This window comes from Cibotium barometz, chromosome 22 (assembly GCF_041138505.1).
Source record: "Cibotium barometz isolate CiBa-2024 chromosome 22, ASM4113850v1, whole genome shotgun sequence".
Taxonomy (NCBI): Eukaryota; Viridiplantae; Streptophyta; class Polypodiopsida; order Cyatheales; family Cibotiaceae; genus Cibotium; species Cibotium barometz.
The window spans coordinates 41,980,227-42,006,943 of record NC_141067.1 but is presented as its reverse complement, the minus strand read 5'-3'; positions in this window follow the sequence as shown (position 1 = coordinate 42,006,943).

Sequence of the window (26,717 nt, the reverse complement as noted above, 5' to 3'; positions counted from 1 at the left end):
GTGGGCGAGGCCCCGAGTGAGGGACCCTTCCTAGCACAAGAAATGCTACTTTCGCTGCTAGCACCCCTGAATTCGTTGCGCGGAGGGGACAGGGATCTTTCATCATTCACATCCACATTCATTTATATCACATCCTTTCACATATCCTCACATCTCATTCTCATGTCTTCATTCACATTCATTTGTATCACATCCTTTCACATATCCTCACATCTCATTCTCATCTCTTCATCCACATCCACAGTAACATTTTCTATTTTTGATACTGATGGGACTTTTCTAATATTTTTGCCAATTGCTTGGCCTAGGTAAAGGTTCTTTTTCTCAACGGATATTTTCATATTCTTTCTCAAATATCTCAAGTGAAATATATTCAATATTCTTCTTTTTGATAAAAGATTCATGGGATTTACAAAATCAATTCTACCCATATTTCCCAATAATGCTCAAAATTTCACTTTTGATAAATACTCATAATTTGAATTATGTTAGAAATTCCTCTTTTTCTATTTAATTTCTTGGATCTCAATTATCATGGAAATTTCTCTTTTTGCATTTAATTGATTAATTCTAAATGTCATGAGATGAGAATTCCTCTTTTATCATAAAATAAATTTATCTAAAATTTCTCTTTTCTTTAATAAAAATATCCATTGTTCAAATATGCCAAGAATTTTACTTTTTCCATTTAAATGATTGAATTCTAGATGTCATGGGAGTTCCTCTTTTATCATTTAAATTTTCTCATGCATAAAATAAATTTATCTAAAATTTCTCTTTGAATTTTAATAAAAATATCCATTAATTCAATTATGCCAAGAATTCCACTTTTACCATTTAAATGATTGAATTCCAAATGTTATGGTAATTCCTCTTTTATCATTTAAATAAAAATGCTAAAATTTTCTCTTTTCTTAATTATTTAATTATGCATAAACCTTCAAAATTACTTTACCATCATATTCATGAAAAACATTCTTTTAGCCTAGGATATTCAATCCTAGAATATGGTAGAAAGTCCTCTTTTCACATTATGCAGTTATGTATTAATTTCTTTAAAAATTTACCATAGCTTTGCTATTACTGATAATTTTTAATATTTTCTAAAAGAATAAGACTTAGTAATACAATTATGATAGTATAACTATCTTTTACACTTAAATCCAATTTATGGATTTAAATCATAAGATTACTATAATTTCATTAGCATAAAAGTATAAAAAACCATTTTCTTAACCTCTCGCTTCACAAGCCTAGAGTTTGATTTGTGAATTGAGAATTTATCAATGAGAAGCATCATTTGAATAGAGAATTGGTCATAGGAATGACCATTCTTTTGGGGAGAGAGAGATATACATAAAAAACATCCTAAATTAAGCATAAAGATAAACTTTTCTTAATTATTCATTACAACTCTTAAGAAAAGCTTGATTTGCATTATAAACACTTAATTAGAAACTTCTCAAGCTTGAGAGGGGTTGAGAAGTGAAAACATTGAGAATAGTAGAGAAAAACCATGAAATTACTTCTTACCTCTTGATTTTACTTGCTTCTCTATCTTAGAAGAAGCCCCCAACCAATCAATTGGTTAGTGTGTTAAGAGGAAAGCTCCAAGGATGGTTGAAGAGAGAGAGAGAAGCTCCACTCTCTCCAAAAGTAGAGGATTTTTAAGTGATGATAGAAAATATGAGTATTTTAATGTAATACTTGCATGGTATAGCTCAAAGATGAGAATACAAAAGAATGAGGGTCTATTTATAGGTGAGGGAGGCCACTAACTGAGTCCAACTAAGTTCTAGAACTTTCCAGCTTCACTTTGGTTGAATTTGGACAAGATTTGGATCAGTTTGGCTCCCTTTTTGATTTGGTTTGATCTAGGAGAGAGGAGAAATAAAAATATCACAATTTTTTTGAATTAAAAACTCATCCGCATGTGTGAAATAGGTGCCTAACTCAAAGTCTCCCCCCTCCTTACCAAGGTGTTAAAAGTGTATCAGTATTCCAAAATATCTCATCTTTTTAGTAATATCTCATAGTTTTTAACTAATAAACCTTGTACTTAGTCAACTCTTCATCTTATGTGAGCATTTACACATTTTTGGTTATTTTCTTTTATTCTTTGGATTTATCTCATCCAAACACTTGGACTAACCCTATTGGTCCATAGGAACCTTAATTGGACCATAATCCAGAAATTTTTAAAAATCTTGACCCTTAGGCTAAGGTCCTTTATACATATTTTCAATTAATTCCAAATGCACATTGGAAAGTTCTTTTTGAATTTTTGTTTCAGGGGAAACCATTTTAGACACTAGGAGGATTTTTATATCCAAAATATCTCAATTTTTTGATTACCTCTCGACATTTTCTCTCTCCAAGCCAAAACAGGGTAAAACAAGATCTTTCTTTTATTTCAGAGAGGGGAATAATTACAAGAATAGATTGGGAGGTTCTTACATCTTTACACCTCAAAAGCTGGAGGAAGGAATCTTACAGGCACCCTTTCCTCTACCAGAATATTGTGAGGAGTTTTGCATGTTCCAGATCTTCAAAGGAATCTTCTTTATGTTGCCCGACTTGTTGATCTTGGTCTTTTTGTTTGTTTTGATCATACAAAGTGTCGAATTAAGAAGGATGGGCATACTATCACAGTAGCTCCTTGACGTGGCAATGTGTTTTAGCTCTCTTTGAATGATGATGTTGCAAATGTTGTTATTGCTCCAGGAGATCTTGATTGCAAGTTATGGCATCAATTATTTGTCCATTCCAATTTTGCAATATTCATTGTTGTGATCTTGTCAGAGGTATGGATCTTAAAGCTTGTCCTCATATGGGTATCTGTGAGTATTGTGCTCTTGGCAGGCATCATCGACAACCTTTTCATATCTCTATCTCTACACATTCAATTGCCCTTTTAAATCTCATTCATATGGATATTTGTGGACCTTTTCCTCCCTCCAAATCTCACTATTGTTATTTCATTACCTTCATTGATGATTTCTCTCATTTTACATATGTTTTTCTTTTGAGGCATAAGTCTGAAGCGTTATCCATATTCAAGCAATATCAGAAAGTAGTTGAACTTCATAATGGTCGCTCTATCAAGACTCTCTGTAGTGACAACGGTGGAGAATATATTTCAAATCTCTTCGATGACTATTGTATTAAATAAGAAATTCATCATCATGAGTTCACTGTTCCATATTTTCCTCGATAAAATGGCATTGCAGAGCATAAGAATCAAACTATTATTAATGCTATAAGATGTATGCTTATTCCTTCTGGATTATCCAAGAGCTTTTGGGCTGAAGCAGTTCATAAAGTAGTCTTTGTTCAAAATAATCTTTCCACAACTGCACATGTTGGTAAGATTTCCATTACAATTTGGATAGGGAAAACTCCTTTTGTATCATATTTTTGCACCTTTGGATGTATTGATTATATTCACGCGCCAAAAGAAACGCGAAAAAAGTTGGATCCTCCTAGTTTGAAAGTTATATTTATTGGGTATTCTGATAATTCTAAAGGATATAATTTTTATGATCCTACTTCTGAAAAACTCATCATCATTCATGATGCTCTATTTGATGAATGTTCGATGGGAGGTACAAGGTCTCGGGGGGTGCATTACTGTAAAACCCTTGGTATCACGTGTTTTCAGGAGGTATTTAAAAAACCCCTTAACTAAAATTTTTCCCCCAATAAAACAACCCCTCTTTACTTATGAACTAACAAGTTAAATTAAAAAACCCCTCCTGTTATTGTAATTCTATTTATTTTTCTCAATGTATCTAATTAAAAAACTCCTCCTGTTGAACTCACGTGGTACACTAACATTTTTTTAGGTGAACCCCCCGAGTACATGGTCTAGTAAGATGATACACAATCCTTACTCATTGCTTTTCCTTTTCTGTTTGATAATCATTGTATCTCTCAAGATGTTGTGCACCCTTCTTCTCCTATGAAGGATTCTGAAGACCCTACAAAGGATTCTAGTGATAATCTTGATATATACATTGATCTTGCCATTGACATTGAACATGGTTCAAATCATTTCTATGATGATAGTTTTGATGATGCTATGAATGCTCATGAAGATCCAAAAACTTATATAGAAGCTATCTCTTCTCCACAAAAGGATCACTGGCAAGAGGCTATGCAAGCCAAATATGATTCTTTGATTTTCAAAGGTACATGGGCTCTTACTGATTTGCCTCCTGATCGTGTTCCTTTCAAGTGCAAATGGGTATATAAAACAAAGACAAAGGATGATGGATCTTTTGATAAGTTCAAAGCTCGTTTGGTTGCAAAAGGATACTCACAAGTTGTAAGTGTTGATTATCATGATACATTTCCCCCCGTTGTTTGCATAACTAGCATACATGTCCTTTTGGCATTTGCTACTCATTTTGATTTGGAGATTCATCAGATGGATGTGAAAACTGCTTTTCTTAATGGTGATCTCAAAGAAGAGATTTATATGGAACAACGAGAAGGATTTTCAATTCCTGGCAAAAGGCACATCTTGTGTGTCATCTTCAACGCACTCTTTATGGTTTAAAGCAGGCATCACGTTCTTAGTATATAAAAATTGATCTCTTCCTCACATCAAAAGGGTTTATCTCTTGTATCTCTGATCCTAATATATATGTCAAGCACAAAGGTATTCTATTTGTTGTTCTTGCTCTATACATCGATGATACCATACTTGTTTCCAATAATCTTGAATTTATGCAACTCATAAAGAAGATTTTTTTGTCATTGGATTTTGAGATGGTGGATGTACCTAGATATTTGTCAATGGTGAGGCTTTGGTGTGAGTGCCCTCCAGTGCATGAGTATGGATATGTGCGCATGGAGCAGCTGCTACATTAATTGAGCCAAAAGAATAGTAAGCTATAAGCTTAACAATTATATAATGGCTATAAGATCATTGGGAAAGTATTAATGCGTGAGATGGCTTAATCTGTGATATGGCTTAACTCATGAAAGTGCAGGTTCTTAAGCCTTGATATTGTAAATTCATGAAAGGGGTTAACCCATGAGAAGCTTAACTTATGAAAGTGGAGGGTCTTAAGCTGTGAGACTCTTAACCCATAAGAAACCTGAACTCATGAGATTATAGGGTTTGACATGTGAGATTGCAAGTTTTGACCCATGAGATTGCAGGGTTTGACCCCGTGAAATTGTTGGTTTTGACCCGTGAGATTGTAGGGTTTGACCCGTGAGATTGTAGGGTTTTGACCCACGAGATTGCAGGTTTTGACCCATGAGATTGCAGGTTTTAACTCGTGAGATTCCACGGTTTTGAATTATGAGATTATAGGTTTTGACCCATGATATTGCAATGTTTGACCCTGTGAAATTGTAAATTTTGACCTGCGAGATTGCAAGGTTCTGATCTTCTGATATTACAGGTTTTGACTTGTGAGATTGTAGGGTTTGACCCCATTGGTTTTTTATTTGGAATGATTCTATGGGTCAACTAGGGCATGACATATGAGCAATAGGTTCTTGTGCACTCATGCTTCACATCCAGAGGGGTGACAAGAGCATTGTGAGTTTGTCTATGATGTGCTCATAAGTCTCTGTTAGCTAAGGGTTATGCACAAACTCAAGGCTTGGACTATGATGAAATATTTAGTTCAGTTGCAAAGATGGGTAAAGTGAGAGCAGTCATTGCTATGGCTGCAGCAAATGGTTGGGAAATGATCGTCACGGGAGATCATCCTACAGATGTTATGCATGTGAAGAAGGCATTGAGTGGGCAGTTTGACATGAAAGACTTGGTGAATTGAGATATTTTCTTGGAATTGAAGTCATCAAAGACCATGCAGGTACATGGTTAGTGCAATGCCAATATGCATTGGATATGTTGGCAAAATATGGGATGACAGGGTGTAAGCCAATGAGTACACCTTTGGAGCAAAATGTGAAGTTGCGGGCTGATTTTGGTGAAGAGTTGGATGATCCATCTATGTATAGAAAGATGGTTGGAAGCCTTATTTACATGACTATCACACGCCCAGATCTCAGTTATGCTATGGGGCTAGTAAGCCAATTTATGCAGAGCCCCAAAAAACCTCATTTGGATGCAGTGAGACGCATTATGCGATATGTAAAGACCACTGCACATTATGGTCTTCTCTATGTGCATGGTAAAGGCTTGGATGTACATGGCTACACCGACGCAGATTGGGCAGGTAGCTCATATGACAGAAGGTCTACTAGTGGTTATGCCTTTATACTTGAAAGTGCCGTGGTGAGTTAGAGTAGCAAGAAGCAACCTACTGTTGCTTTATCTAGTACAGAGGCTGAATACAAGGGTGCAGCCATTGCTACATGTGAAGGAGTATGGTTAAAAAGTCTCTTGACTGATTTGGGTGAGCCTATTGATGGCAAGGTTGTCATTCATTGTGACAACATGAGTAGCATACAGTTGGCCAAGAATCCAGTTTTTCATACGCGGACCAAACACATAGAGGTCCACTATCACTTTGTCAGAGAGAAAGTGCTGGATGGTTTAGTGGATTTATAGTATGTGAAAACTGAAGAGCAGGTGGCCGACATCTTTACAAAGCCACTTAGCAGGGAGAAGTTTGAGTACTTCCCCCCGGTGTATGGGGAAAGAGAGAAGAAAAGAAGAAATCTCAAGCTCAAGCTCAAGGCTCAAACTTGAGTTTGAGCCTTGTCTATTACACAAGCAAGTAAGTAGGAATAGAGAGGGAAGCTAGGATAATCCCAGAGAACAAGTGGGGTGTGGGTGAAGAAGGGTATATAAACAAAAGTGAAACTAACTATAATCAAAAGACCTAGGACCTCGGCCTGGGCTTGGGATCGGGATCGGGATCAGGATCAAGAGAAGAAACCGAAACCTTCTTTTTGCCTCCTCGCGCTCCCGAGTCTCGCCACCGGTTGCCCGCTCCATCCGTCTCCCTCCTCGCCCACGCGGCGATGACTGCTCGCCCACGGTTGCTACTACCGCCCCGTCCCTCCTCGCCGCATGGCTGCCCGCCCTGTCTATTTCCCTCCTCACCGCACTGCCGTCTCGTCTCTCTCCTCGCTGCTACCGCTCATCTCTCTCCGCTGTTACCCGCCCCGTCCGTCTCCCTCCTCGCCCCCACGGTTGCTGCTACCTCCTCACCGTCCCGTCTCTCTCGGCTGCTGCCTCCTTGCCGTCCCGTCTCTCTCGACTGCTGCCTGCCCGGTCTGTATCCCTCCTCGCCCTGCTCCCGTCTTTCTCGGCTGCTGCCTGCCCCGTCCGTCTCCCTCCTTGCCCTGTTCCTGTCTCCCTCCTCGTCGCACGGCTGCTGCCTCCTCACCGTCCCGTTTCTCTCGGCTGCTACCTCCTCATCGTCCCGTCTCTCTCGGCTACTGCCTGCCCTGTCTGTCTCCCTCCTCGCCCTGTTCCCGTCTCTCTCGGCTGTTGCCTGCCCCGTCCGTCTCCCTCCTTGCCTTGTTCCCATCTCCCTCCTCGCCGCACGGCTGCTGCCGCCCGTCTCTCTCATTGCGACGCTCCCTCCTGAAGTAGAGCTCGCCCGACCGCACTCCGCCCCTCTCGTTCGTTTGAAATTCAAATTCCCCCCCTTCCCCTCATTTGAAATTCAAATTCCCCCCTTCCCCCCAACTTTGAAATTCAAATTTCCCCCTTCCCCCCCAACCGTGCATTGCCACTCGCCCGTAAACTAAACCAAATGACTTGCAAACCCTAAACACGATTCTGCACCCAAAGCGTACAGTGCTCGTCATCATAATCGCCATCGCGCATGCGATTCTACACCCAGAGCGATTCTATGTGGTGAGCGTACAGTGCTCGTCATCGTAATCGCCATCACGCATGCCATCGTATGCAATAATCATCTCTGTTTCCTGTCTCTGAAGTACTTGCTCAGCCCTGCGTCCTCCTGCGTTTCAAACAGTTTCTTTTCCTCTTGCAATCAACACGTTTGCATTGGTTCCGACCTCTGTTTCCTGCAAAACCATCACGCCCACACCCCATCGGAGACTTCAAGCATCCGTCACGTCTGTGCAACATCGGAGACTTTCTTGTGCCCATCTGCATTTCGTGTGTTCCCTTATCTAATTGAATACTTTACGCAACAAGTAAGTCCTTCTTTAATTGATTACAGTAATCAATATAAACGCTTACTTGATTGCACGCTAAGTGTGCCATTTGTCAATCGTTGCTCGTCGTAAATTGTTTGCACTTCTTACTGCTCTCTTTTGTATCTTCACATATGTCGAGAACCTGTAAAACTGATCTTTGTGCACATTATATAATCTAAATGATAAGGGTTCCCTATATAAACATGGTATATGTGTAACATATCTGAGTGCACAACTTGGATATAGACTCCACCTTAAGTTCGAGCCTCCCCTACATAGAACTTATGTGTTAATGGTCGACCTAGATTGAGTCTTTGTTCTCCATGTTAGTGTACCCCGGCCCTAAGGCTCGAACTTGAGGTTAAGCCTTTGCTCTCCATGCTAGTGCACCCCAGCCTTAAGGCTCGAACTTGAGCTTGAGCCTTTGCTCCTTTGCTCTCCATGTAGTGCACCCCGGTCTTAAGGCTCGAACTTGAGTTTGATCCTTTGCTCTCCATGCTAGTGCACCCCAGTCTTAAGGCTCGAACTTGAGTTTGAGCCTTTGCTCTCCATGCTAGTGCACCCCATCCTTAACGCTCAAACTTCAGATTGAGCCTTTGTTCTCCATGCTAATGTGTACCCGCCTTAAGGCTCGAGCCTTTGCTCTCCATGCTAGTGCACCCCGGTCTTAAGGGGCTCGAACTTGAGTTTGAGCCTTTGCTCTCCATGCTAGTGCACCCCAGCCTTAAGTCTCAAACTTCAAATTGAGCCTTTGCTCTCCATGCTAGTGTGTCCCGGTTCTAAGGTTCAAACTTGAGTTTGAGCCTTGTGTACCCCGGCCTTAAGGCTGGAACTTCAGATTGAGCCTTTGTTCTCCATGCTAGTGTACCCCGGCCTTAAGGTTCGAACTTGAGTTTGAGCCTTTGCTCTCCATGCTAGTGCACCCCGGTCTTAAGGCTTGAACTTGAGTTTGAGCCTTTGGCATTTGTAGACGCGCAAATAGACACTTCTTGAACAGACAGACGCGTATATAGACGCGTTTATAGAAGCGCTACACAATTTTTTTAAATTTTGTGTGCTTGAACAGAATGCTGTGTATGTTGTGTATGCTATGTAGTTACAGGAATCCCATTTCCACATTGTGTAATTCAATTCTTACAGCCAACCGCATTTTAATTAGCACTCTTGCAAGCACGTCCATAGCCGACATTAATTACAATTCCAAAACGTTTGGTTACAAAGGCATTAATTGATAGCTCAAAGTGCTTGTATGTACATATAGCATGAAGCTAAGCCACGTCCTGTGGCTTCAAGTACCAAAAATAAGAGGAGTGTATATATAAGAGGCACGAAGCCAAGCCAGTGGCTAAGTACAAAAAAGAGTAGCTAGCACTACTCCTCGCTCCCTTTTGCGCTCCCTTCTCCGCCTCCTTCTTCCTCGTCTTCTTCCTCATCTTCTTGTGCAGGGTCCTGTAAATAAGGGACAACATATATCAATGTATGAAAAATCAAATCTTTATTTATAATATTGACATTATTTAATTACTTTCAAATACCTCGGGGGACTCTCCAGTAGCCCGGATATACTGCTCCTCAGTAATCAACCTGTCATTTATAGAAGTGCCTCCATGTATCTCCTCTGCGATGGTGGCGGTGGTAGGCTATCTCAATAGGAGTAGGGTACCTGCCCACGATATCAAGCTGCAAGATGACACAATTTGCGGAGGGGTTAGTACAAAGAAACAACCTCCTAATAAACTACATAAACAATATAATTTGAGATCGATACTTACAAACTGGGCCTCCCATGATTCAACACCCCTTGCTCCAAAATGCACGCTTCCATATTGCTCCATTTGGATCCTTCGTGCCTCCACATGCTTTAGACTGGTATGCTTTAGACTGGGTTCCTCCTTCGCTGACTTTATTGCTTTCTTCCACTCACGGTTGTGAGCGATGTGGGGTGGGCCCCTTGGTGGTTGACCTCCCTGGAGCCTGGCAAGCTCCGCTAGTGCATGCCTCTTAACAAAGATCTTTTATTGCTAAGTATTGAAATAATCTTTGACTTGGCCCATTTATCTGTGAACTGAACATTGGGGGGGTTAGGATACCTAGAGCGAACAGCAGAGCGAGGGTCTCATCAGCCAACCTCTTTGGTTGATCTTTGTAGTAGTGAATAAAGCAATCTCTGTAATTGTTAGCAATTACAGAGCGTATGAAGGCCATGATGTCCTTCCCCCATGCATCCATCAAGATGCCTCCTATCTGAGTGATGTCATAGTAGATCGTACCATCACCCGGAGGCACGTCTAAATCATCTGAATCAATATTCTTGTCCCCACCACCCCTCCCAAAGCACTGTGCCATGCATCCCCCACCACTCTCCCTGCTACTACGCCTGCTACTGTGTAGTGTCGAGCTAGTACGCTGGCCACCTGTAGTAGCTGGAGAACCAAGTCTCGACTGCACGGGAGTACGCTGATAGCTTTGCGAGGTAGAAGGGCCTCCTGATGTGGCATGGGGGAAGGGGCATAGGACGGCATGGGGGAAGGGCCTCGGCTATGTAGCCGGCTGGGCTCTGCTGTTGACTCCACTGGGTAATCTCAAAAGGTTTGGGGTTGGGGTGGTTTGGAGTCTGTAGTGCCGACTCCTGGGGGGTGTTTAGAGAACCCGTCATGTAGCCGTATAACTCCCCAGAACTGGGAGGGTGCCCCAAAAGGTTATATAAGTCTCGAAAGATGGTCTCTCGAAGATCAGGTGAGCCTGAAGAGCTTCCTGGCCACATGATGAACTGGAAAAAAGAAAAAAAGAAGATTACTGATGAGCTGAGAAGAAGAGAAAAAGAGAGAAAAAGAGAGAAGGAAAGAGAGTAGAAAAGGCATGCATATAGCGGGGATAAAAGAGAGGAGAAAGGAGAGGAAAAGAGAGGAGAAAAAGAGGGGATAAAAGAGAGAAAAAGAAGAGAAAAAAAGAGAGAAAAAGAGAGGAGATAAGAGAGAAAAAGAGAGACGAAAAGAGAAGGAAAGAGAGGATAAAAGAGAGAAGGAAAAAGAGAGGAGAATATAGAGTGCAATCCATTTTTTCAATCATGCTTTCCCTTTCCATCATTCATGCAATCCCCTTCTTCAATCATGCAATCCCTTTCCATCATTCATGTAATCCCTTTCTTCATTCATACAATCACTTATTTCCATGAAAGGAGAGAAAAAGAGAGGAGAAAGGAGAGGAAAAGAGAGGAGAAAAGGTGGGGATAAAAGAGAGGAGAAAGGAGAGAAAAAGTGAGGAAAAAAAAAGATAGAAAAAGAGAGGAGAGGGAAAAAAGATAGAAAAAACACAGCGTCTATCTTCGTGTATAATAGCACATCTATAGACGCGGCTATTTGTTTCCAACACAGAGTAGACGCGTCTATAGACGCGCTCTTAGACGCGCTTTTAGACGTGCTCTCAGATGCATCTATAGATGCGCTCTGACAGACATACTATTCTAAAACCTTGAAAAGGACATGTGCCCGACGCGCCCGACACAAAAGCACAAGAGCTGTACCAAAAACATTCGTTTCAAAGAGAGCAAAGGACGAATCCAAAGAGAGAAACTTTCAAAGAAGATCAACCCTAAAGAGACTTACCTTGGATAGAGGTATGGAAGCTTCCTGTCCTTCTTCAAAGCTTCTTCTCTTTCTTCTCTTCCTTGTTCACCCTCTTCTCTTGTGTGCTTGGAGATGATTGTGTAAGCATGGAGATAAGTGTGGGTGCTTGAAGATAAGTGTGGATGCTAAGATGTGGATCTGTTAATAGCAAAGCAAGCCCGTTAAAAGTATGTGAAGAAAAGAAAGCGCGCTAAAAGTAGGTTTGAAAATGAAAATTGTGTCTATAGGCGCGTTGTCGTGCCATGGCACGTCTATGATATGAAACCGTGCATGTGAGGCCGTCAAATACACATCCAGATGCATGGGTTAAGTGCCATGACGAGTCATTATATGATGCCATGTACATATGTTTATATTGTACATGAGGTTCAATAAGACAAGCTGAGGCTGAGTCAGATTTAGGAGTTTTTTGTATATGAGTATGGAGGATGATGTTTTTGCTGTTACTCAGAGCTCATGGGCAAGTTAGAAGCATCCAGATATATATGATGGCATGAGGGCATACCAATGCACAAAGGAATGCATTTATAAAGGCATGAAGAAATACTTGAATGGGCAATTGGGGATTCTATAAATCACATGGGCCGATATGATGACTTATAAACTATGAAGGTATCACAGTGCCGAAGAGTTCATTGAATGTTGGGGAAATGTGGGGATAGAAAACTGCACTTGGACTTCATGGATCATCATGTAGAAGCATATGTATCTTACGTGTATCTAATGCGGAGAGTGGAGATATAAAACATGGTGCTAATGCCTTGGGAGTCTTGTGGTTAAGACTTAAAACATGGTGCTAATGCCTTGGGAGTCTTGTGGTTAAGACTTGCTACCTTAATGCTAAGGTCTAATGCTACTAGCAAAAACGTGGCTAGTAGCATACGTGGAAAGGGTAAATAGTTTATTTAATTGGAATTTTCTGGAGCTTGGTAGCGCAGCCTTTGTAATGGAAACTCCCGCGTTAATAGTGGGAAAAAGGTGGGTATGGGCACCGAGATCGCCGCGGGGAAAGGGAGAAAACGACCGGAAAGAGACGGCGATTGCAGAGTTAGTAGGGGAGATATGCAGCGTTGAGGAACAGCGTCGTTTTGAACCAGAGCTTTTAATCTTCTGAAAATATAAACTATGTGTGCTTTGTAGGTGCTAGAATTAGAGAGTAATTCTAGAGCTACATGATGATGTAATTATTGGGGAATCCATTTTCAAAACCGTCGGCAGCGATGCTTCTCCAGTTGATTTTCCCTCGCATAATCGGCGAGCTGCATATGTTTGGAAAAACAAATTAAAAGATCCACGTGTGTAAATCGTAAGTTGAGTTTTCTTTTGTTATTTATTCTCTTAAACTCGCTCTATGTGAATGGAGAAAATTGAATATTTGATACATCAAAAAGAAAATGGAAATGAATAGAGAGACCATGGGGAAAAGGCTAAGGAATTTGGAGCTCGGTGATTGGTGAAAAATGCATTGAAGCTGAGGGAAATTTGCCTTACTTTCTTCTCATATGGATTTTGAAAATTATGAGTATGTCAAAGCTATGCCAAATGCAATATTTTGCTTGTGAGATGTTAGGATATTAAGGCAGGTTTTCAGGTGATAAAGGACATCTCAAAATAATGGTTTTGAGGGCACTGGATGTAACACATGTATACTGGAAAAATTAGAAAGCTTTATTATGCCCACATGTGAATGGTTCAAGGGGATTTCATGCAATTCTGTGCAATTATCTGGATGAATTCAAGGATGTATTGAGGGAAGAGGACACATGTATTTGTCAATGGAAATAATGATGTTCAATACTCCTTGGGAGATCTTGTACGTGAAATTCCTTGTTGGATTTGACATTCACTCTCACAGCTAGAAGTTTCGTACTTTCCTGGCTGTACCGCACACTTCATGAGGGCACTGGATGTAACACATGTATACTGGAAAAATTAGAAAGCTTTATTATGCCCACATGTGAATGGTTCAAGGGGATTTCATGCAATTCTGTGCAATTATCTGGATGGATTCAAGGATGTATTGAGGGAAGAGGACACATGTATTTGTCAATGGAAATAATGATGTTCAATACTCCTTGGGAAATCTTGTACGTGAAATTCCTTGTTGGATTTGACATTCACTCTCACAGCTAGAAGTTTCGTACTTTCCTGGCTGTACCGCACACTTCACGACATCTTTTGGTGAACCCGACGTGAAACTGCTGGGGTGAGAGTGTGGTGAAATATACAGGGAAGCTATGGCTGAGAATTCTGAGGGCCAGGGGGTTCATTTTGACCCCGGAGTTATGCAGATGTTCCAAATGTTTTCCATGTACATGCAACAGCAACAAGCTGCTGAGAGGGGACAGATTTCCATGACCAAAGCCTTACAATCAATTGTGAAAAAGGTAGATCAATTTGATGGGAAGGACATTACAAAGTATCTGCGCAATTATATAAAGGAGATGGAGCTAAACAGGGTGACTGAGGAGGATATGGTTCGAAGTTTCGAGTTGGTATGCGTTCCTGAAATAAGAGAGCGCATAAAAGGATTGCAGACAGCACAGGGTGGCAGAAATTGGGAAGAATTCAAACTTGCTTTAAAGGATGAATACTTCATGGAGGATTCTGAGCGAGTGACCAAACGAACTTTTTTGGAATGGGTCACAAAACCTAAAATGGGAATTTCTGCCACAGAATTGCTAAGGGAGTTTGAGAAGCGTTATGCCCAGTTGTCAAGAATAGAGCGTGCAACTTTGGACAGAGAAAAGACAGAGCTCTTCTTGCAGGCAGCTGGGAAAGATCTCCAGGAGACATTGGAAATCCTCCTTGAGGATAAAAATACAGAGCAAGGATTAAAGAGTGATTGGAATGATGTTGAGGATGCAGTCACTATGTTAGCAAAGCGGCAGCGGAGGAGGGATAAAATGGTGATGGGCTCTGCAACCCCCATAGCTACTGTTACCCCTGAAAATTTATCCAAGCCAGCTGCCACAATTCCTAAGATAGATGGGCCGATGGACGAGCTTATCAAGGGTATGCGTGATTTAAAATTGAAGATGTCCAGGATCTAAGAAAAAGGTCTACCATTGGGGCAGGCTTCTATGCAAAGGCCTCAAATCAAAGAAGGGTTTACATATAGATGCATATGGTGTGATGACCCAGAGCATGCAAAGAAGGATTGTACCAGCTATAAAGAAGCTCTTAAAAATCAACTTGTGTTCTTCAAAGATGGGAAAATCCATCTTACAGAGACTGGTCTTCCGCTGAGTACAAACTTTGGGAAAGGAGGGATGAAAAAGCTGGTAGAGGATATGGCTGCTAGTCATGCCATTTCTATGGTTGAGGCAGCAACCTATGGATTAAAGGTTGGTCAACAAAAGCAGGGATTTGAGAATGATGAGGATTATGAGAATGAGAATTTTTGGCCGTCAACAATGGAATTAATTGTATCAAAGAAAGTGTCAAAGCAAGCTTTGCATGAGGCAGGTGATTGTATACGCCTTGAGACTGGCTGGGAGGAGCCTGTGGATTCTTTATCCATTCATGCCTATATTGCCAAATGCCAAAATAATGAGGCACAGGTAGAGGAGAAACGTAAAAGGGAAAATGAGGAAGGAGGGCCATCAAAAAGAGTTACACGTGGAAGTGAAAGAAAGGATCCTGGGCCATCACATATGCCTCCACAGCAAAGCAGACCTCCACATGATGTTTCAATGGAAGAAGTGCCAGCAAAAATGAAGGAGAAGGGTAAAGGGAAAAGTCCACTCTACAAGCTTCAATCTGATATTGAAGTTGCAACAGATCTCAAAAAGGTGCTTGAAGAGAGAATTCTAAACAGCAGGGTGGAATTCACACTAGGGGAAGTCTTGGGGATTGCAAAGAAAGAATTTCATGATGAGATAATTGATATTATACGAAGAAAAAGGCAGTCCATAATTGAATCTATTCCATCACAAGGGGAAGCAAGCACTTCCAAGACTCATGGTGTACAGGTACAGAAAAAGGAAGAGAGAGAAAATGTGGTGGAATGTAATCACTCTGCTGATGGGGCACGACAAGTGCGTTTTGTGGAAGAGGATGATGAAAAAGAAGTTCTTACAAAGAGTCATTACTCCAGGAGCCATTGGGCAAGAGCCACCACTGAAACCCTTGTCAAGATAGGTGATTTGGAAGAGCCATATGTCGCTCTAATTGATCATGGGTCTGAAATAAATCTTATGGCTAAAAATCTCTACAACAAATGTAAGTGGCCAATGGATGTGGATCATGGGTGGATGATTAAAGCAGCTAATAATTCATCTGGAGAGCTTTATGCAGCATGTCCAAATGTAAGGGTAACTATAGGGGATGTGAAGGATGATCAGAATTTCTTTGTTCAGGAGATGTCATCGTATCCCCTCATTCTTGGGCAACCCTACATTACAGCTGTAAGGATGGAAACAAAGGTTTTGGATGATGGTTCAGCTTATGCAAGAATAAGGAGTAAAGATGGCAAAAAAGCTGTTCAGTTTTTGACAGTTTGCATTAATCATGAAAGGAATCGTGAATCTCTTCGGGCACAGTCACTCCCAAAGATAAACAGAGAGTTTATGAATTACAGGGAGATGAGGGATTTTGGCCAGGTGCCATTGTAAAGCGGGATTCCAATGGTACAAGGGGAAATGAGTTCTCGCAGGACTCAATCAATGTAAATAGTTTTTCAGCAAATTTTCAGGGATTCTCCAGCTATGGATCACTGGTTTTTGTAAAAAGCAAGGATTTAAAGCGTGGCATGCAAAAACATATACAAAATGAACAAAAAAGTTTTGAGCAGTGTGGTCTTTTGGAGAAGAATGAGTTTATTTCAGGGGTGCTTGATGAGGTGTCATATATAGATACTATGGATGTGCTTTTTGATATGGGAAGAGCATGCTTACAGGGTGGAAATGAAATGATAAAGGTGTCATCTGTGGAGATGTATGATATAATCCAGGAATTTGAGGGGGTGGAATGTAAAAACATGAATTGTGAGATGGATGCTCATGTTGATACAAAGTACAAAACGGTTGCAAAGAAGGTGAAGCCAGTTGCCTTGCCCTTGCCACCAGGAAGCAAGGAGAAGATAGATGAAGCTTCTATGCAGCCAAATCTTAGAGATCCGAAGAAAATTGGGCATAAATTTACTCAAGAAACTCTGAAAGAGTTGAAGATCGGTGAGAGGGATTTTCTGTTGCCAGTTGAAAGGGAATGCTTTGAGGAGATGCTTGTAAAACATGGGAAAGCTTTTGCCTTTCAGCCGCATGAGATAGGTTGTGTTGATCCAAGTGTAACAGCACCAATGGTGATCTTTACTGTTCCACATGTGCCCTGGAACCTGCGGCCTATTCCAGTACCAAAGGCTCTCTTGCCAAAGTTGATGGAATTACTAAAGGAAAAGATCAGGATGGGAATCTTGGAGCCTTCATGTGCCCCATATTCCAACAGATGGTTTACTGTACCAAAGAAAAATGGGACATTGCGCTTTATTCAAGACATGCAACCTGTAAACAAAGTCACAATTAGGAATGTGGGAGCAGGTCCAATTGTGGATGAATTTGCAGAAGCATTTGCAGGGAAAGCTATATACTCTATGGGTGATTTGTATTCGGGATATGATCAGTTCCAGCTGGATATACAAAGCAGGGACTTGACCACAATGAGAACTCCTTTGGGATTAGTAAGGATGTGTACCTTACCACAGGGAGCCACTAACTCAGTGGCACATATGATGAATGGAATGAATAAAGTCTTACGGGACTTCATACCACAAAAAACTATGCCATTTTTGGATGATGTGCCAATAAAGGGCTGTGATGAGAAAGACAAAGATGAGAATTTGGATTCAAAAGGGTGCCGCAAGTTTGTGGCAGATCATATAAAGGATTGTGACATGATTCTATCCAGGCTTGAAGAAGTGAATCTTACTTTATCTGGGCAAAAATCAGTGTTTGGGGTTGGTGAAGTGCTAATAGTGGGACATCTTTGTAGTACTAGTGGACGCCGTCCTTGTCCAGCCAAGATAGATGCAATACAAAGAATGAAGGAAATATGCATTAATGTTACAGAGCTGAGGAGATTTCTTGGAGCATGCGTCTTTTATGTTATTTGGATCCCACATTATGCACATGTAGCAGATCCTCTTTATCAGCTTTTGAGGAAAAATCAAAAATTTTTGTGGAGTGCAGTACATATTAAAGCTATGCGGAAGCTGAAATATTTGCTCCAATCATCACCCATTTTGAGAAAGGCAGATTATGAGTGTGGCAGGCCTGTGATTGTTACAGTTGATACTAGTCCTACTGGGATTGGATGGGCAGTAGGGCAAGATGATGAGGATGATCATAGGTATGTAATTAGATTTGGAGCAAAGGTATTAAGCTTTCGGGCAGCGAAAGTATCCACAGATCAAGAGAGAATTATGGGGGATTGTCACTGCTCTAAAATGTGAAAAAGAATATCTTATTGGGACATCTGTACTGGTGGAGACTGATTGCTTGCCACTTCTTGGGATGATAGCAAGTTGTACCACTCCAGATATTGCTATGCTTAGGTGGATTGCTTATATCAAGTCACTAAATCCTGAGTTTGAGCATATTGCGGGAAAAGATAATCCAGTTGCAGATATGCTATCACGAGCCAGGTATGAAGAAGAGGAAGAGATGGTTAGTGACATTGATGATGTGGGTACAAAGTTCTATACTACAGCATATGCAAAGGGGGATCATATTTGCTTATCAAATGCACTTGAGTCTTTTATTGAGGAAATATATGAAGGAGATTGGTTGCTCATTGGTCAATATTTGAGCACTCTAACAAGGCAAGAAAATTGGTCTGACTCAGAATTTAAGAGGATCCGCAGAAAAGCATATGGTTACTTTCTAAAGGATGGGTATCTCTGGAAGCATCCTAAACAGAGGAATGCTATGCCACAGAGAGTCATATGTGATAAAGAGACTCAAGGAAAGCTTGTGAAAGAATTCCATGAGAGTCTCTGGGCTGGGCATAGAAGTGTGTGGGCCACCTTTACTAAAATAAAGGAAAAATATTGGTGGAGAGGAATGTACAAGGATATTTCCCAATATGTGGAAACATGCATAGTATGCCAAATGTACTCGAATGTGAGGCATCGTGATGGCTTGCAACCAACCTACCCACCTGCCATGCACTACAAATGGGTAGTGGATCTAGTTACAATGCCTTTGGGAATTTGGCAGATGCGGTATACAGCACTTGCAAGAGAAGATTTGACAAATCAGGTAGAAGGGCGTGCTCTTAGAACAAAGAGTACGGAAACAGTATGCAAATTTCTCTTGGAAGATGTGATCTGCCGATATGGTTGTGTTGGGAAAATAACAGCTGATAGAGGTGAGCTAGATGTTGGAGAAGCAAAGGAATTCTTCTCTAGAATTGGTATCAAACTGTCTCTAACATGTGCTTACAATCCTGAGGGCAATGGGAAAAGTGAACGAGGACATCCTCCAATCATTAAAGCTTTGGCTAAGGCATGCAGAGGAAGGATGAGAGAGTGGCCAAAGCTGCTACCATATGCCTTGTGGGCTGACCGTACAACTCATAGCTCAGTGACAGGATACATGCCTGCAGAATTAATGTATGGTCAGAAGCCAGTGATGCCAGTTGAAGAAGTAATTCTAACTTGGAATGTATTGCCCTGGGTGGAAGGATTGAGCAGAGATGACCTCCTTGCATTGAGAATAAGACAGTTGGAGAGAAGGCCTGAAGATGTAGAGCTTGCTAAAGCTCGCCTGAAAGATGCAAGGTTGAAAAATAAAGAAAGATTTGATAGTAGACACAGACTCCGGCCAAAACCTATTGAAGAAGGTGATTGGGTTCTAATGTATGATAGTAGCCTTGACAACCAATTCACTGTTCAAAGAAAATTTGCAAAAAGATGGTTTGGCCCTTACATTGTTAAGCATGTGCATGGGAATGCTACGTATACTTTGTGTGAACTTGATGGAACAGAAGTAAAGAATCTTGTGGCTGGTAAAAGAGTCAAGATATTTAAAAGAAGGCATGATGGTGATCCTTTTGATTCACAAGAGATTCAGGATGAGAGGCTTGACAGTGGAAGTATGGATATGATTGAAGAGGAAGAGGATGATCTTCCTGGAACTGCAGAAGATGAAGACGACATCCAGTTATATGTGGACCTTGATGATGATTTGGCACATACCAGAGGATGTGCAGGTTTAGAGGGGGTGGATGTCGTGCCATGGCACGTCTATGATATGAAACCGTGCATGTGAGGCCGTCAAATACACATCCAGATGCATGGGTTAAGTGCCATGACGAGTCATTATATGATGCCATGTACATATGTTTATATTGTACATGAGGTTCAATAAGACAAGCTGAGGCTGAGTCAGATTTAGGAGTTTTTTGTATATGAGTATGGAGGATGATGTTTTTGCTGTTACTCAGAGCTCATGGGCAAGTTAGAAGCATCCAGATATATATGATGGCATGAGGGCATACCAATGCACAAAGGAATGCATTTATAAAGGCATGAAGAAATACTTGAATGGGCAATTGGGGATTCTATAAATCACATGGGCCGATATGATGACTTATAAACTATGAAGGTATCACAGTGCCGAAGAGTTCATTGAATGTTGGGGAAATGTGGGGATAGAAAACTGCACTTGGACTTCATGGATCATCATGTAGAAGCATATGTATCTTACGTGTATCTAATGCGGAGAGTGGAGATATAAAACATGGTGCTAATGCCTTGGGAGTCTTGTGGTTAAGACTTAAAACATGGTGCTAATGCCTTGGGAGTCTTGTGGTTAAGACTTGCTACCTTAATGCTAAGGTCTAATGCTACTAGCAAAAACGTGACTAGTAGCATACGTGGAAAGGGTAAATAGTTTATTTAATTGGAATTTTCTGGAGCTTGGTAGCGCAGCCTTTGTAATGGAAACTCCCGCGTTAATAGTGGGAAAAAGGTGGGTATGGGCACCGAGATCGCCGCGGGGAAAGGGAGAAAACGACCGGAAAGAGACGGCGATTGCAGAGTTAGTAGGGGAGATATGCAGCGTTGAGGAACAGCGTCGTTTTGAACCAGAGCTTTTAATCTTCTGAAAATATAAACTATGTGTGCTTTGTAGGTGCTAGAATTAGAGAGTAATTCTAGAGCTACATGATGATGTAATTATTGGGGAATCCATTTTCAAAACCGTCGGCAGCGATGCTTCTCCAGTTGATTTTCCCTCGCATAATCGGCGAGCTGCATATGTTTGGAAAAACAAATTAAAAGATCCACGTGTGTAAATCGTAAGTTGAGTTTTCTTTTGTTATTTATTCTCTTAAACTCGCTCTATGTGAATGGAGAAAATTGAATATTTGATACATCAAAAAGAAAATGGAAATGAATAGAGAGACCATGGGGAAAAGGCTAAGGAATTTGGAGCTCGGTGATTGGTGAAAAATGCATTGAAGCTGAGGGAAATTTGCCTTACTTTCTTCTCATATGGATTTTGAAAATTATGAGTATGTCAAAGCTATGCCAAATGCAATATTTTGCTTGTGAGATGTTAGGATATTAAGGCAGGTTTTCAGGTGATAAAGGACATCTCGAAATAATGGTTTTGAGGGCACTGGATGTAACACATGTATACTGGAAAAATTAGAAAGCTTTATTATGCCCACATGTGAATGGTTCAAGGGGATTTCATGCAATTCTGTGCAATTATCTGGATGAATTCAAGGATGTATTGAGGGAAGAGGACACATGTATTTGTCAATGGAAATAATGATGTTCAATACTCCTTGGGAGATCTTGTACGTGAAATTCCTTGTTGGATTTGACATTCACTCTCACAGCTAGAAGTTTCGTACTTTCCTGGCTGTACCGCACACTTCATGAGGGCACTGGATGTAACACATGTATACTGGAAAAATTAGAAAGCTTTATTATGCCCACATGTGAATGGTTCAAGGGGATTTCATGCAATTCTGTGCAATTATCTGGATGGATTCAAGGATGTATTGAGGGAAGAGGACACATGTATTTGTCAATGGAAATAATGATGTTCAATACTCCTTGGGAAATCTTGTACGTGAAATTCCTTGTTGGATTTGACATTCACTCTCACAGCTAGAAGTTTCGTACTTTCCTGGCTGTACCGCACACTTCACGACAGCGTCTAATGTCACGTCTAATATCGCGTCTAAAATTGCGTCTGTTCTATGTAGTGCACGTGTATACACGCGTCTAAATGAGCGTTTAATTACGCGTTTACAGCACAGTTTAGATGCGCCTATAGACGCGCACCACACAGAATAGACGCGGTTTTAGACGCAGTATTAGACGCGCCATAGAGTTTTTAGATTAAATATTTGATACAAGAGCAATTTTTTTTGGAAATGTATGTGTGATCGATGTCGAGGAAACATGTATCGTGCACGTAGGATTACACTCAATCACATCTCAAAGTATGGAGAATGGGATGCGACCGTAAACCTGGTAAGTGTTAAAGAGTTAAGGTTTATTGAGATACCTATGGGTGTTCATATGTTTGAGTTATGATCCCATTTTAATTTGATACAGGATGCAGTGCAACACCCGCATATGTTGCAAAGCATCGGCGATATGAGGTGGGATCTTTAGGAGGGACCGTTAACGGATGCATGGAGTGATGGTGATAGTAGCCCTCCGCCATTACCTCGTGAAGCCGTGGAGGAGGAGGTGTTTGATGATACAGTGCGGGATTTATATGTCATCAATTTGAAGGGAGGGATGATAGCATGGAGCAGGACAATCTTTTTACTGCCGCAGCATCGACTCCACTGTTTGAGGGGTGCACATTCTCTGTTCTACGTACCTCCCTTGAGTTACTAAACTTGCAAACCATCTATGGATGGAGCAATGCAAGTTTGAATGCATTACTCAGGTAAGCTTTAAAGTCTATTTTGCAAACATGGTGAATTATGCTAGTGGGTCAATTACTCGAATGCTTTTCCTCATTTATGGTCTTCACGTGCAGGCTATTGTATAAAATGCTTCCAAGGGAGAATAAATTACCGACCTCAAGAGATATGGCAAGGCAACATGTGACCTCTCTTGGAGGATTAGATTACAAGCGCATCCATGCATGCATCAACGATTGCGTTTTGTTTCGTGGACTACATAAGGATGCAAGAGAGTGTCCTACTTGTGGAGAGGCAAGATATAGAGCAGATCTCAAAACTTTGGACATGCCACGTAAGGTTTTGCGACATTTTCCCATAATCCCTCGCATCCAACATATATTCAAGTGCAAATCCATTGCAGAGCTCATGTCATGGCATTCCTCCCCGATGGTAAGTGGAGAACTCCCGTAGACACTCTTGCATGCAAGCATATTGAAGACACATGGCCAAGCTTCAAGGAAGAACCTAGGAGCTTGAGACTTGGATTGGGTATGGACGGTGTGAACCTATTTGGTCTCAAAAGCACCTCTTACAATGTATGGCCAGTGATATTGATGAATTATAATCTTCCACCCTCTATGGCGATTAAGAAAGGACATGTTATGTTATCCCTTCTAATTCCAGGGAAAGATAAAGTCAAAAATCCTGATGTTTATTTGGAGCCTTTGATTGACGAGCTAGAGATACTTTGGAGAGGTATCGAGGTGCATGATGTGAGTAGGCCTCCCTCGTCACGAGACTTCAACTGCAAAGCAATCTTGATGTGGACGATGCATGACTTCCCAGGCTATGGCGAGTGTTCAGGTAAGCATTGCACTTCTAATTATGAGTAGGCAAAGGATGTGGCACCCTAAACCCACCTTGAACTCTTAATTGCGTCTATTATTCAGGTCTCACTACATCGGGTTAACATGCATGTCCTGTTTGTGGTCCTTCGCTTGTTGTCTCACAGGCAGACGCATTGAATAAGGTCATCTATGAGAATCACCATCGATTTCTCCCACCTGATCATCCTAGATATGTTGCCCCTTGGAATGAAGTCCTCCCACAATCACTCACAGCGGGAGATTGGATGAGAATTTGGGACGGTTCCACGACTCCTTTGGCATGAGCCAGTAAGGGTTTGTAACTATTGTGTGCTATATTGGCTGGAAATAAAGATTGCCTGCTAACACCAGCTTTTGTTTAGATACTCCATCTTTTATCGTTTACCATATTGGTCCCACCTCAAGATCAATCACCTGGCATAAGGGAGGATCTACGTACCACAGGGAGGATGCGTGAAGCTTGGCCACAAGAGAGACCAAATGGGCGTGTTTTTTTACCTCGTGCAACCGTGGAGGTTATCAAAGATAGAGATGGTGGTGGTGAAGCGTGCTATTACTACAATTCGTACTACCACTGGATGCATGAGGTGTTTGAAGGGGGCATTTACAAAGAGCAAGAAAAGAGGTGTAGAGTAATTATATGGCTTGAAATCTTATGATTGGCACAAGATGCTCCAAGTAAGTATTTTATGTGCATAATATGGTCATCAACATACATGTCCTGAGTGCATAGCCATCCACAACACCTTATGGCTATAGATGCCATGTGTTTGTGGCTATAGGTGGCATCGACATTGAGTTATCTTTGGAATCACGTGTGCGTAGCCACACACGGTAGCAAAAGTATCGTAGTAGTCAACACAAGTCGTTTGCAAAACGGTTGCCATTGTTTTTTGGGGATTGGAAAATTTGGTAGTTGTATGTACACACAGACGTTAGGTTCTATTATAATTTTGGTCTTGTTCAATGTTGGTTTTGATTTTAAAGCTGAGAAAATGTGCTCCTTCGGTTTAATTTATGGTTCCTCTTAACCATACTTGTTTAGAGATGATTCTCTAGCAAGTTTATCTTTCTTGACTACTTGGTTAAGGCATTGTTGACCCCACTAAAACTTGCTTCGTATATCTGTTTACAAATTCATTATAGTCTGGTTTAGAACAAAGTGGCCTATCATTCTTGTCCTCGGTTAATAAGAAAGCATCTTTGAGTACATTAGCAATAGTGGCATTGTGTCATTTAGCAACTATAGTGTTTCACTATTTGACAGCCAGAGTGTTCTTCTCTTGGTCCGTAGAGACACAAGCCCTCATGTGTAGTGTAGGATGCATGCCCTTGTGCATGGGTTCCCTTGTCAAGAGAATGCCATTTCTCCATTTGTACATGCTTTGGAGATTCTTGATGGAACTCAAGGTTTACCCATCATGGTTGTGTGTATGCAAAATGTGAATGCAGTTTGCAATTTTTGAGTATATATGGATGCACATGCTTGTAGATACATGTTTGCACATCACTTTGTGGGTAGTCATAGTGGTACTAAACATATGCACAAGCTCGGATTCGATTCATGGCTATTTCTACCATAAACTTGGTGCCTGTAATGGTTTTGTGCTTGTTAGATATCTTATCCCTAGACAAAAAATAAGCATCTTTGGAGTATGGCAACTACAATGTTTTGTTATTTGAGAGTCGTAGTGTTGTGTTATGTTATGTAACAACCGGAGTGTTGTGAACTTGGTCCATAGAGATGCAAGAACTTGTTTGTGTGGTCCTTAGATAGTCACGCCCTCTTGTGTGGCTTCTCACATGCTAAACAATTTATGTTTCGAAAGAAACATGAAATATGTTCAAAATTTGAACATGGACCCAATGTGGAACAAATCTTTTGTTGCAAAGATGTCTGGCTCAAGTACATTTAAAGATTCATGGTGATCTTAAATTCGGGGGTTTGTAGAAATCTCGAGCTTAAAATCAGTAGACTTTGTGTAAGTAAAACCCTACTATGAAGGATTCTTTTTCGTTTTTCACTACGTTTAAGTTTGAGTACAAAGTCTAGTTATGTAGAATATGGGTACATTTCATCTGTTGATGATAAAGTGGGTGAATATATGCCATGGTATGCCATATGGGAAATTAATAGTAGCTATGATTTTCCTCATTTTTGCCTTGTAACACTGTAAAATTTTAAATACAAGTGGTTGGGGTCACAAATAGCTCAATATTTAATGAATTAATTCTACATGTATACTTCGTTAGCAAATGTTGTAGAATTGTGGGGTAATTTTGAATCTCCTCAATAGTGAACACATGATGTAACACAAGTTGTTCATTATACTTTATCTGGTGATGTTTTGCATCACTCTTGGGTTTTAAGGATTTGGAATCACTTAATTATAAGTATGAAGATTTAATTTTTGTGTCATAATAGTTAGTGTAATCATCAGTATGGCAGGTCAAATGCTTTATGCAACCTCTTGTTATCTTGGTGGTATGGGACACCAAGGTAAATACTAGTAATGGACTTTCTTAGATTTCAATTTTGTGGTGTGTAGTCACTACATAGATTATGTCTGCTTAATCTTTGTTATTTGATTGATGATTGGTGGTTGTCTACTATGTCAAGTAAGATGCTAATCCAGAGTGATCAGATGGGTATCTTGACATGGATATTAGAGTTTTAAGGTTGAACATGATGGTTCAAATAAAACTCCAAGGGTTTGGAGCTGATCCGAAGAGATTAGAGGTAAACCACAATAGATTTGGTGATAATCTAGAGTGATTACACTATGAAGATCTTGATCTTGATGCTAACATGGAGTGCTCAGTAGTTATCTTGATCATGCTAACATGGAGTTATCTTGATCATTTGTTATACTTACACATGAAATTATTGTGCATGCGCACACTTTCTAGCAATCATCGCCTCCCTCAATATAAAGGTGTGATGATCTAGAGAGATTAGTCGAAACTTCTATGAGAAGAAGAATGAGCAATTTAATGGAGTGATATGAATCTCTCAGGTTATGTACTAGGATGGAGTGCTCAAGGGTGGACCCTTCATGCCCACTTGACCTTGTGTCAAATGGGAGTGATAAAACTTATCGAGGGGAAAAGTGAGTGTGTATTTGAACTGATATTGGGTGTTGACTTCCAATTTCTTGCTGATCTTCAACGGAGAGTCCATTTGGATTTTTATAAGTGAATATATTTTCAGGTACTATGAGCT